Raw genomic sequence first — 9,010 nt, 5'->3', positions numbered from 1 at the left:
AATTACTAAATAAACCTAGCTGATCAAAATTTCAGATTGTATTAACAAATACTGAAATTTAGAGAATCAGTAAAAGTGAGTTATATTTACAGTCTTACATGACAGGAACCAAAACATGGAACTTTATTTGTTATCTTTTAAAATTAGTAATAAATGGGCACTTAGGTAATTTAGTTGGTTGAGTATCTGACTTTGGCTTAGGTCTCACAGGTTCATGCGTTTGAGCCCCAAACCAGGCTTTCTGCTGTCAGCGCAGAGCCTGCTTCAGATCTGTCTCCCTCTCTCTCTACTCCTCCCCCGCTCATGCTCGCTTTCTCTCTCTCTCTCTCTCTCTCTCTCTCTCTCTCTCTCTCTCTCTTTCTCTATGTGTGCCTGATATATGATAAGAACTCTAGTTTTTCTTTGCTTGAGTGAAGACTGCACATGTCTTCTTGAAAATGAGCATAAATGTGATAATATTTCCTAAGACAAAATCTCTTAGAAATTATATTTGAGATCATTACACTTCCTTTTAGCTTTGATGGATAATGCATAAAGAAAAAAGTAGGGATATTAAGAAATTGAATAATAAGGTAATGATATTGAATTCATAAAAATAAAATTTTATATCATGTGAAGACATATACTTTTCTTTCAACTGAAAATGGCCTCAAGTTACTGGAGTTCACTAAAAGCTATAATAATTAAAACAAAATGCTGATATCAGAATAGACAGATCAACGCATTATATGTGTATATTTAGAAATTCAGTAGTAAGTATGATACAGTTACGATACCGGTAAGGAATCAAGTATAAACGTTACATAATACTTTTTTTAAAATGGACTATTGGAGGAAGAAGTCAAATGAAGTCGTTGCCTTACAACTTACAACCAATTAGATTTAAAAAAAAGTTAAGAGGAAAAGAAAAACCTAAAAAAAAGTATGCATGAGTATTTACTACCTTCCTGGGAAAGGATTTGTTATACTTTCATAGCAATGAAGCAATTACACTTAAAATACCGGTAGAAATCTCCTTTAAAACCTCAAGGTGACCTGCACATTATAAATCAACATAAAAATCTTGCAAGTGACAAACTGAGTACTACATTTGCTGTGTATATAACTTATAATATTCTATTTGTAATATTATATTTATTATTTAATATATTTAATTTTATTTATGTTAAGATTTATTAAGGTGTATTTATTTTATTTTTAAAATGTAAATATAGTTTATGAATAATTAAGACAAAGTTTAAATCGTCATTTATAAAAAGAGATGAGTCCGGGGCGCCTGGGTGGCTCAGACAGTTAAGCGTCCGACTTCGGTTCAGGTCATGATCTCATGGTTTGAGTTCGAGCCCCATGTCAGGCTCTGTGCTGACAGCTCAGAGCCTGGAGCCTGCTTCAGATTCTGTGTCTCCCTCTCTCTCTCTCTGCCCCTCCCCCTCTCATGCTCTGTCTCTGTCCCTTAAAAATAAATAAAAAATAAAAAGCTTAAAAAAATACAAAGAGATGAGTCATGAACAATTTACAAAATAAGAAATAGAAATATGGAAACAAACATGCCACAATGTTCAGCCTCACATGATTCCTCAAATTGATGTGTATATTAAAAAGTTACGGTATTTGTTTCATCATATTAGAATTTTTAAAAATTTAATAATCAGTGCCAATGTGGGCACATGAAACCCAGGCTCTCAGGCATTGTTCCAGCAAAGTCAAGAAAAACATTTCTAGAAAGTGATTTGGCACCAAGTTTCAAAGCCATTAAGAGGCTCTTATTGCTTCACTCAGTAACTCACCTTAATTAAAGCTGCAGCAAATATTCATGAAGCAAATTCATCATGTAATTGTTATGTATGCAAAATTTATATACTTATTAAATATATTTATTTAGAAAGAAAAGAGAAAAGAAAATGTGGACTGAGGGAAAAAAATGAAGAATTATACTAAATATAGAATTGACTATTTCATGCTAGAGAGAGAAACTTGTATTTTCCTAGGGTAGAAATGAGTGATCCCACTCTAGGATCAAGTTCATCTGATGTTTTGAAGCTATCACAAGCAAAAAGTATCTGGATATAACTGGATCCCATGAGAAAAACAGCGTATTACTCAAAGACTCAGGGTGAGGGTAAAGGCTAGTAAACTGGAACCAGAAGAGACATTTGATTAGTCATAGAGCACAACCTTAGTCAAGGTCTTCTGAAACCAGAGACATGGGTGAGTAAATAGCAAGAGATCCTGGTGAGCCAAGTTGCAAAACTTCTCAACAAACCATGAGGAAAGTGAATTCAACTGTACATTGAAAGGATGTGTGCCTGATATCGTGGGATTTGTCCTAGGGAGGCAAGGTGGTTCAACACATGCAAACATGATAAAGCACGTTAATAAAATGAAGGATAAAAATCATATGATCCCTTCAATAGATGTGGAAAAAACATCTGACAAAATTCAACATTCTTTCATGATAAAAACTCTCAATAAACTGGTTATAGAAATTTATACCTCAACATAATGAAGACCGTGTGTACAAGCGAACATCATACTCAATGGTGAAAAGCTGAAAGCTTTTTCTAAGATTAGGAATGAGAAAAAGGCATCCACTCTCACCACTTTTATCTAACAAAGTTTAGAAGTCCAAGTCTACAGCAAGTAAGCAAGAAAAAACAATAGAGGCAACCAAATAGGACAAGAAGAAGTAAAATTGTTTCTGTTTGCAATGACATGATATTCTATATAGAAAACCATGGAGAATCCACCAAAAAATAGTTAGAACCAATAATTCAGTAAAGTTGCAGGATACAAATCAATATACAAAAATCAGTTGTTTTTCTGTATACTAAAAATAAATAAACAGAGAGAGGAATTAAGAAAAAACATCCATTTACAAATGCATCAAAACCAATAAAATACTTAGGAATAAATTTTAACAAGGGATAAAAATATGTACAATAAAAACTATGAGACATTAATGAAAGAAATTGAAGAAGACACAAATTAGTGGAAAGATGGAGGAATTAGTATTGTCCATCCTGTCTAAACAATCTACAGATCCAATGAAATCCCTATTCATGTTTCAGTGACATCTTTCACAGAAATAGAAGAAATATCCTAAAATTTATATGAAACCATAAAAGACTTTGAATAAAAGCAATCTTTAAGAAAAAAGTTTTTTGAGTATAGTTGACACACAATGTTAATTTCAGGTACAACATTCCACGCAGATTCCACAAATCTATGCATCATACTATGCTGACCACAAGGGTAGCTACCATCTGTCACCATACAATGTTATTATAATATCTCTGACTATATTCTCTATGGTGAATCTTGCATCGCTGTGACTTACTCATTCTATAACTGGAAGCCTGTATTTCCTAAGTCTCTTCACCCATTTTGCCCATCCCTCCCACCCCATTCCCCTCTGGTAACTAGCAGTTTGTTCTCTGTATTTATGGGTCTGATTCTGCTTTCTGTTTGTTTGTTTGTTTTAATGTTTATTTATTTTGAAAGAGAGGCAGAGCATGAACAGAGGAGAGGCAGAGAGAGAGAGAGAGGGCAACACAGAATCTGAAGCAAGTTCCAGGCTCTGAGCTGTCAGCACAAAGCTGGACATGGGGCTTGAACCCATGAACCGTAAGACCATGACCTGAGTCGAACTCAGATGCTTAACCCACTGAACCCGTATTTATTTGTGTTTTTTAGATTCCACACAGGAGTGAAATCATATAGTATTTGTTTAGTCAAAGCAATCTTAAAATAGGACCAAGCTGGAGGCATCACACTTTCTTTCTATAATCAAAACGGTAATGGCATAAAATCAGACACATAGATCAATAGAACAGAAAAGAGAGCTCAGAAATAAGCCCACATATCTCTGGTCAATTAATTTATGAAAAAGGAGCCAAGAATGTAATGGGGAAAAGATAATTTCTTCAAAAATGGTGCTGGGAAAACTGAATATCCACATTCAGAAACTTAAACTGAGCCCTAATCTTACACTATATTAAAAAATTAACTCAAAATGGATTAAAGCCTTGAATGTATGACCTGAAAAAGTAAAACTCCTAGAAGAAAACACAAGGAATAAGCTCTTGGATATTGGTCTTGGCAATGATTTTTTGGATTTGACATTGAAAGCTAGTCAACAAAAGCAAAGCCTACCAAGTAGAACCACATCAAACTAGAAAGCTTCTGCACAGCAAGAAGAAGCCATCAACAGAAAGAAAAGGCAACCCACAGGATGGGAGAAAATGGTTGCAAGCCACTTATCAGATAAGGGGTTAGTTTATATCCAAATTACACAAGAAAATGGACAAACAAGCAAATTAGCAATAAAACAAGAGAAAACACAACAACAAAAAACCCCACCAAATAACTCAATTCAAAAGTAGGCAAAGAACCTCCAAAGAAGACATACAGATGGCCAGCAGATACACGGAAAGGTGCTCAACATCACTGATCATTAGGGAAATGTGAATCAAAACCACAAGGTAGCATTTCACCTCTGTTAGGAGGCCTGTTATAGAAAAGACTAGAAGGATGTTGGCAAGGTTATGGAGCAAAGGGAACCCTTGTGCACTCTTGGTGTGAATGTAACTGGTACTGATGTTATGGAAAATAGTATAGAGTTTCCTCAAGACATTGAAAATAGAACTACCAAATCAACCAACAGTCCTGTATCTTGACATATGTCCCCCAAACCTCAAAATTTCTGTCTGAAGAGTATCTGTGATCCCATGTTCATTGCAGCATTATTTATAGCTGGATAGAGAAAGACAAGTCCTATATGGTATCACTTATGTGTGGAATTTAAAAATAAGTCAAACTCATAGTAACAGAGAGCACAGTGGTGGTTCCAGGGACCAAGGCAAGGGGTGGGGGGGCTGGCAAATTGGAAGAGCCTGGAAAAAGGTACAACTTTCAGCTCTAAGATGAATAAGGTCTGAGGATCTAATGTGTATCATGTTGACAATAGTTGATAACCCTGTATTATATAATTGACGTTTGCTAGAAGTATAGAACTTAACTGTTTTCACCACAAAGAGGTAAACATGTGAGGGGATGAATGTGTTAATTAACTTGATGGTGGAAATCTTTTTCTCAACGTAATAAATAGACATGCATAATTGTGTTGTATGCTTGAATTTTCTTACAGTTTTATTTGTCAATTATATCTCAATAAAGCTGGGAGGGAAAAACAGTCCTTCCCGTTGACTTACCTCATCTGGATATAACAGTTCTTAGTGAACACTCTTCAACCCTTCACCTGTGCACTTGTACCTCGGGATTTGTTACCCTTGTGTGCTGATGTAGAACAGGAGACAGTTTACGCAGTGATTGAAACTGAGCTCTAGAGACACCCTGTTTCTGCAACGTAATAACTGATGTCTTAGGTAAGTTATTTGACCACTACCTCTCAGTTTCTTCAACTGCAAAATGTGGATGTGTGTATACGTGTGCATGCATGCATTAGATGTCAAGGCTGTAGCACCACAGTGGTGTTTGTTTATTCTAGGTGACGGTACTATGTACGCTCGTATGCATGTGTCTATTGAAAGAGATTTCCTCCATGACCAAACCCTAGCTGGGCTTCTCTGAGCCCTCTTCTCAACTAAGCTTCAATCTTGGCCTATAAAAACTTGAACAAACACTAGCACGGTTTGTGACGGACACCTGAAAGATATCCCCTGTCCCCCAGGCTTGGTGGGAGGGTAGGAGTCGAACTTCGGTAAAAGCCAGTGAACACACCCAGATGAGCTTCACATTGACCAAACTTTCCTTCCTGCTTTTCATAGTTTTTCACTTCCCAGACTCCACAGAGCCCCCTCCCCACTTCCTCATTCTCCCTTTAAAAGCCCAGCCACTTCTGCACAAATCAAAGTCAATGTCAGCCTAAGCTGGGTTCTTCCCCATTGTAGTAGTGCATAATTGATTAAAGTCTGTGCTTACCATTTTAACTAGCATCTGGTTTTATTTATCTTTGACAGAATCATTCTGGCAAAAAAAAAAAAAAAAAAAGGAAGGGGGAGAAATCCAATATTCTAGGGCTGAGGTCTGCAATAGAAGGGATTACCCCTTCCTCTGTATTTCACTGGAGGCGAGGTGAGTAACCTGTAAACCCTTCAGAACTCTGTTACGCACTCTAGCTCCAGTGGGACTGCTAAGTTCCCCAACTGATGGAAATAGTTCACTTCTGAAAGGCTTGTTACATAAGCACTTATATGACTTGATTAATCAAGACCATTTTTATTTCTCTAATGATTACATGATTCATCCACAATTAGGTACAAATTCTTAAGCTATTTTGACATCACAGAGTATTTATTTTAGCTTTTCCCACCCGACCTCCCCTACCCCTGGGCTAATATCTAAACCAGACAATCTCAAAAGATCTTTAGGTTTTAAAAAATTTTCCAGAGAAGACTCAACCTCTCCTTTTAGATTTTAAAGATCACTCATTCTTAAGCTCGTAATTAATCTGGCTCTCTGTGTAAATGTTTCGGTTTAATCATCCCTCCCTTTTTAACCTGTAGAAACAAACTCATATTCAACTAACACTTATTAGTTGTTTGGCATCAAAAATTATTCATTTAGCTTTTATAATAACCACAGAAAGTAGGTCTCATTATATAACCAGAAAAATGAAACTCGGAACAAGTGATTCTGAGCTATTTAAGGAGAGAGTGGGGATTTGGGCTAAGATATCATGGCTCCTCTGGTGCCCTTTCATCCACGGATGTTGTATAACATTCTTTCATTCTTTCCTACCCCCCCTGCTAGACCCTCTAATCACCAGGGAGGGTGCATCGCTGCGCCCAAGCATGGCTGCCGAAACCTGCAAAGGGCTCCTGGTTCAGTTCTACCAGGTCACTAGAACTGACACGAAAGCTTAAGTCTATTTGTCATCTCTGATGTGGCAGAATATAATTATAAACTCACAATCCTTTACTAACTCAACATGTTTTTTTCATGGGACATTAATAATCATGGAAGTGATTTGTATCTCTTTCATATGAAAGGGTCCCAAACAGAACTGTTTCTTAATGTTTTTGTGAGCGTACTTCACATATGATATCACATTAGTTTCAGGTGTACAGAACAGTGACTCAAGTCTGTTATGCTATGCTCACCGCAAGCGACTTACCGTCAGTGGTCATACAAGGCTTTTATGATACCATCGACTGCATTCGCTAGGCTGTACCTTTTGTTCCCATGACATATTCATTCCATAACTGGAAGCCTGAACCTCTCACTCTCCTTCACCCATTTTGCCCATCACTCTAACCCCTTTCCCCTCTGGCAACCACCATTTTTGTTCTCTGTATTTATAGATCTGATTCTGCTTTTCTTAAAAAAATTTTTTTTAGTGTTTATTTTTCATAAAGAGAGAGACAGTGCAAGCAGGGTAGGAACAGAGAAAGATGGAGACACAGAATCCGAAGCAGACTCCAGGCTCTGAGGTGTCAGCACAGAGCCTGACGCGGGGCTGGAACCCACAAACTGTGATATCATGACCTGAGCTGAAGTCAGACGCTTAATGGACTGAGCCACACAACTGACCCTGATTCTGCTTTCTGGTGGTTTATTTATTGTTTCATTTTTTTTCTGATCCCACATTATGTGTGAAATCTGTGGTATTTGTTTTTCTAGAAGTGAGTTATTTTATACTATCCAAAACTTAAAAGAAATGCTCTATTTCAGAGTCCTTACATTTTTTAATGTTTGATCCCAAATTCATCCTGCTTGCTGATTTATGTTAAGCTCTGTGGTTTTCTAAAATTCTGCTTCTTTTATGATGCACAACATTATATTCCAATACCTAATGGGTTAGATACAATGACCATTGAAATGATAAAGTACTGTTTCAGAAAGAATGTGGCATATATGTCCATGCCCTTTTCTTTCTCAACTAGAAGGAACTGCTTTAGAATAGAAAATGGGAATACATTTTAAAGCCCATAAAATAGGAAGACACAGTATTCTAAGGAACAATAATTAAAGCTGAGGAGATTATAATGCAGCCAATAATGGTTATATCACTTATTTGTGCACTGAAATTGAAATAATGCTGTTCAAAATTCTATTGAAAATATGATTGCTAATATCAGAGATGGTATAAATGAAGCTAAATTTTAATGAGGAAAGAAAATGGAATGACTTTCCAAGCCTGTGTAATTTGTTCAATTCGTTGCTAAATATATTATCTAAAAATGTATAGAAACTGATACGCTCATCATTCTACAGCACTAAAATGTTAGTGGATTAGCAGAAAAGATTCATTGCTACTGCGGAAAAAGATGATCCTTTGTAGCAATAGGCAAGAAGGCAGATAGTGTTTCTTTACAAAGGGCTAGTGTCTGCTGTGAAGGTGAATTTCACACATGTTGGAATGTTAGAAGTTGTACATAATCTTGATTTCTTGTAAGTATTTGTGTTTAAGGAATATAATGAGCAGCTAACCGAAGGTCAAAATTTCACCAAGATTTAAACCTATCTTATATTCTGCCGAGAAATGTCTCGAGCATTATAAAATATCTCTGTTTGTTTGTTTAAATAAATGCCAGGGAATTTAGAAATCAACCATTTGAAAAGATGGAGCGCAGAAGGAAGAAATGGGGTTCTGATTAAAGGACAGGACGCTTTTCCTTATTGCTGAGGTTCGTTACAGAAGTGTTCATCAACACCTGTTTTTCTATGTCAATCATGGCCTGTGTTTATGGGTCCGAAGGGACAGCAAATTGTATCCCTAACCCAGGAATCTCCTCTGTTTATTTGCCTGCAATTTTTAGAAGTAGTATCATGAGTTAAAGGTCTTTGCCATGAGTCTATGTCTCACCTGGGAAACAGTGCTTCCTTGGGAAGTTGTGAAGATGTGGCGTCCATTGGTCTTTCAGGTAACTTTCTCCTGCCGGCACTTTTTGTAAGGAAATTGGAGAGGAATTTCTGGTCTAGTAAAAGAATCCCTAGCCCACTGCTTTTCATTTATCTCACAAAGTGCCCACTACAATGCCATGTGCAT

The sequence above is a fragment of the Suricata suricatta genome, chromosome 15 (assembly GCF_006229205.1).
Source record: "Suricata suricatta isolate VVHF042 chromosome 15, meerkat_22Aug2017_6uvM2_HiC, whole genome shotgun sequence".
Taxonomy (NCBI): domain Eukaryota; kingdom Metazoa; phylum Chordata; class Mammalia; order Carnivora; family Herpestidae; genus Suricata; species Suricata suricatta.
This window is presented reverse-complemented; position numbering follows the sequence as displayed.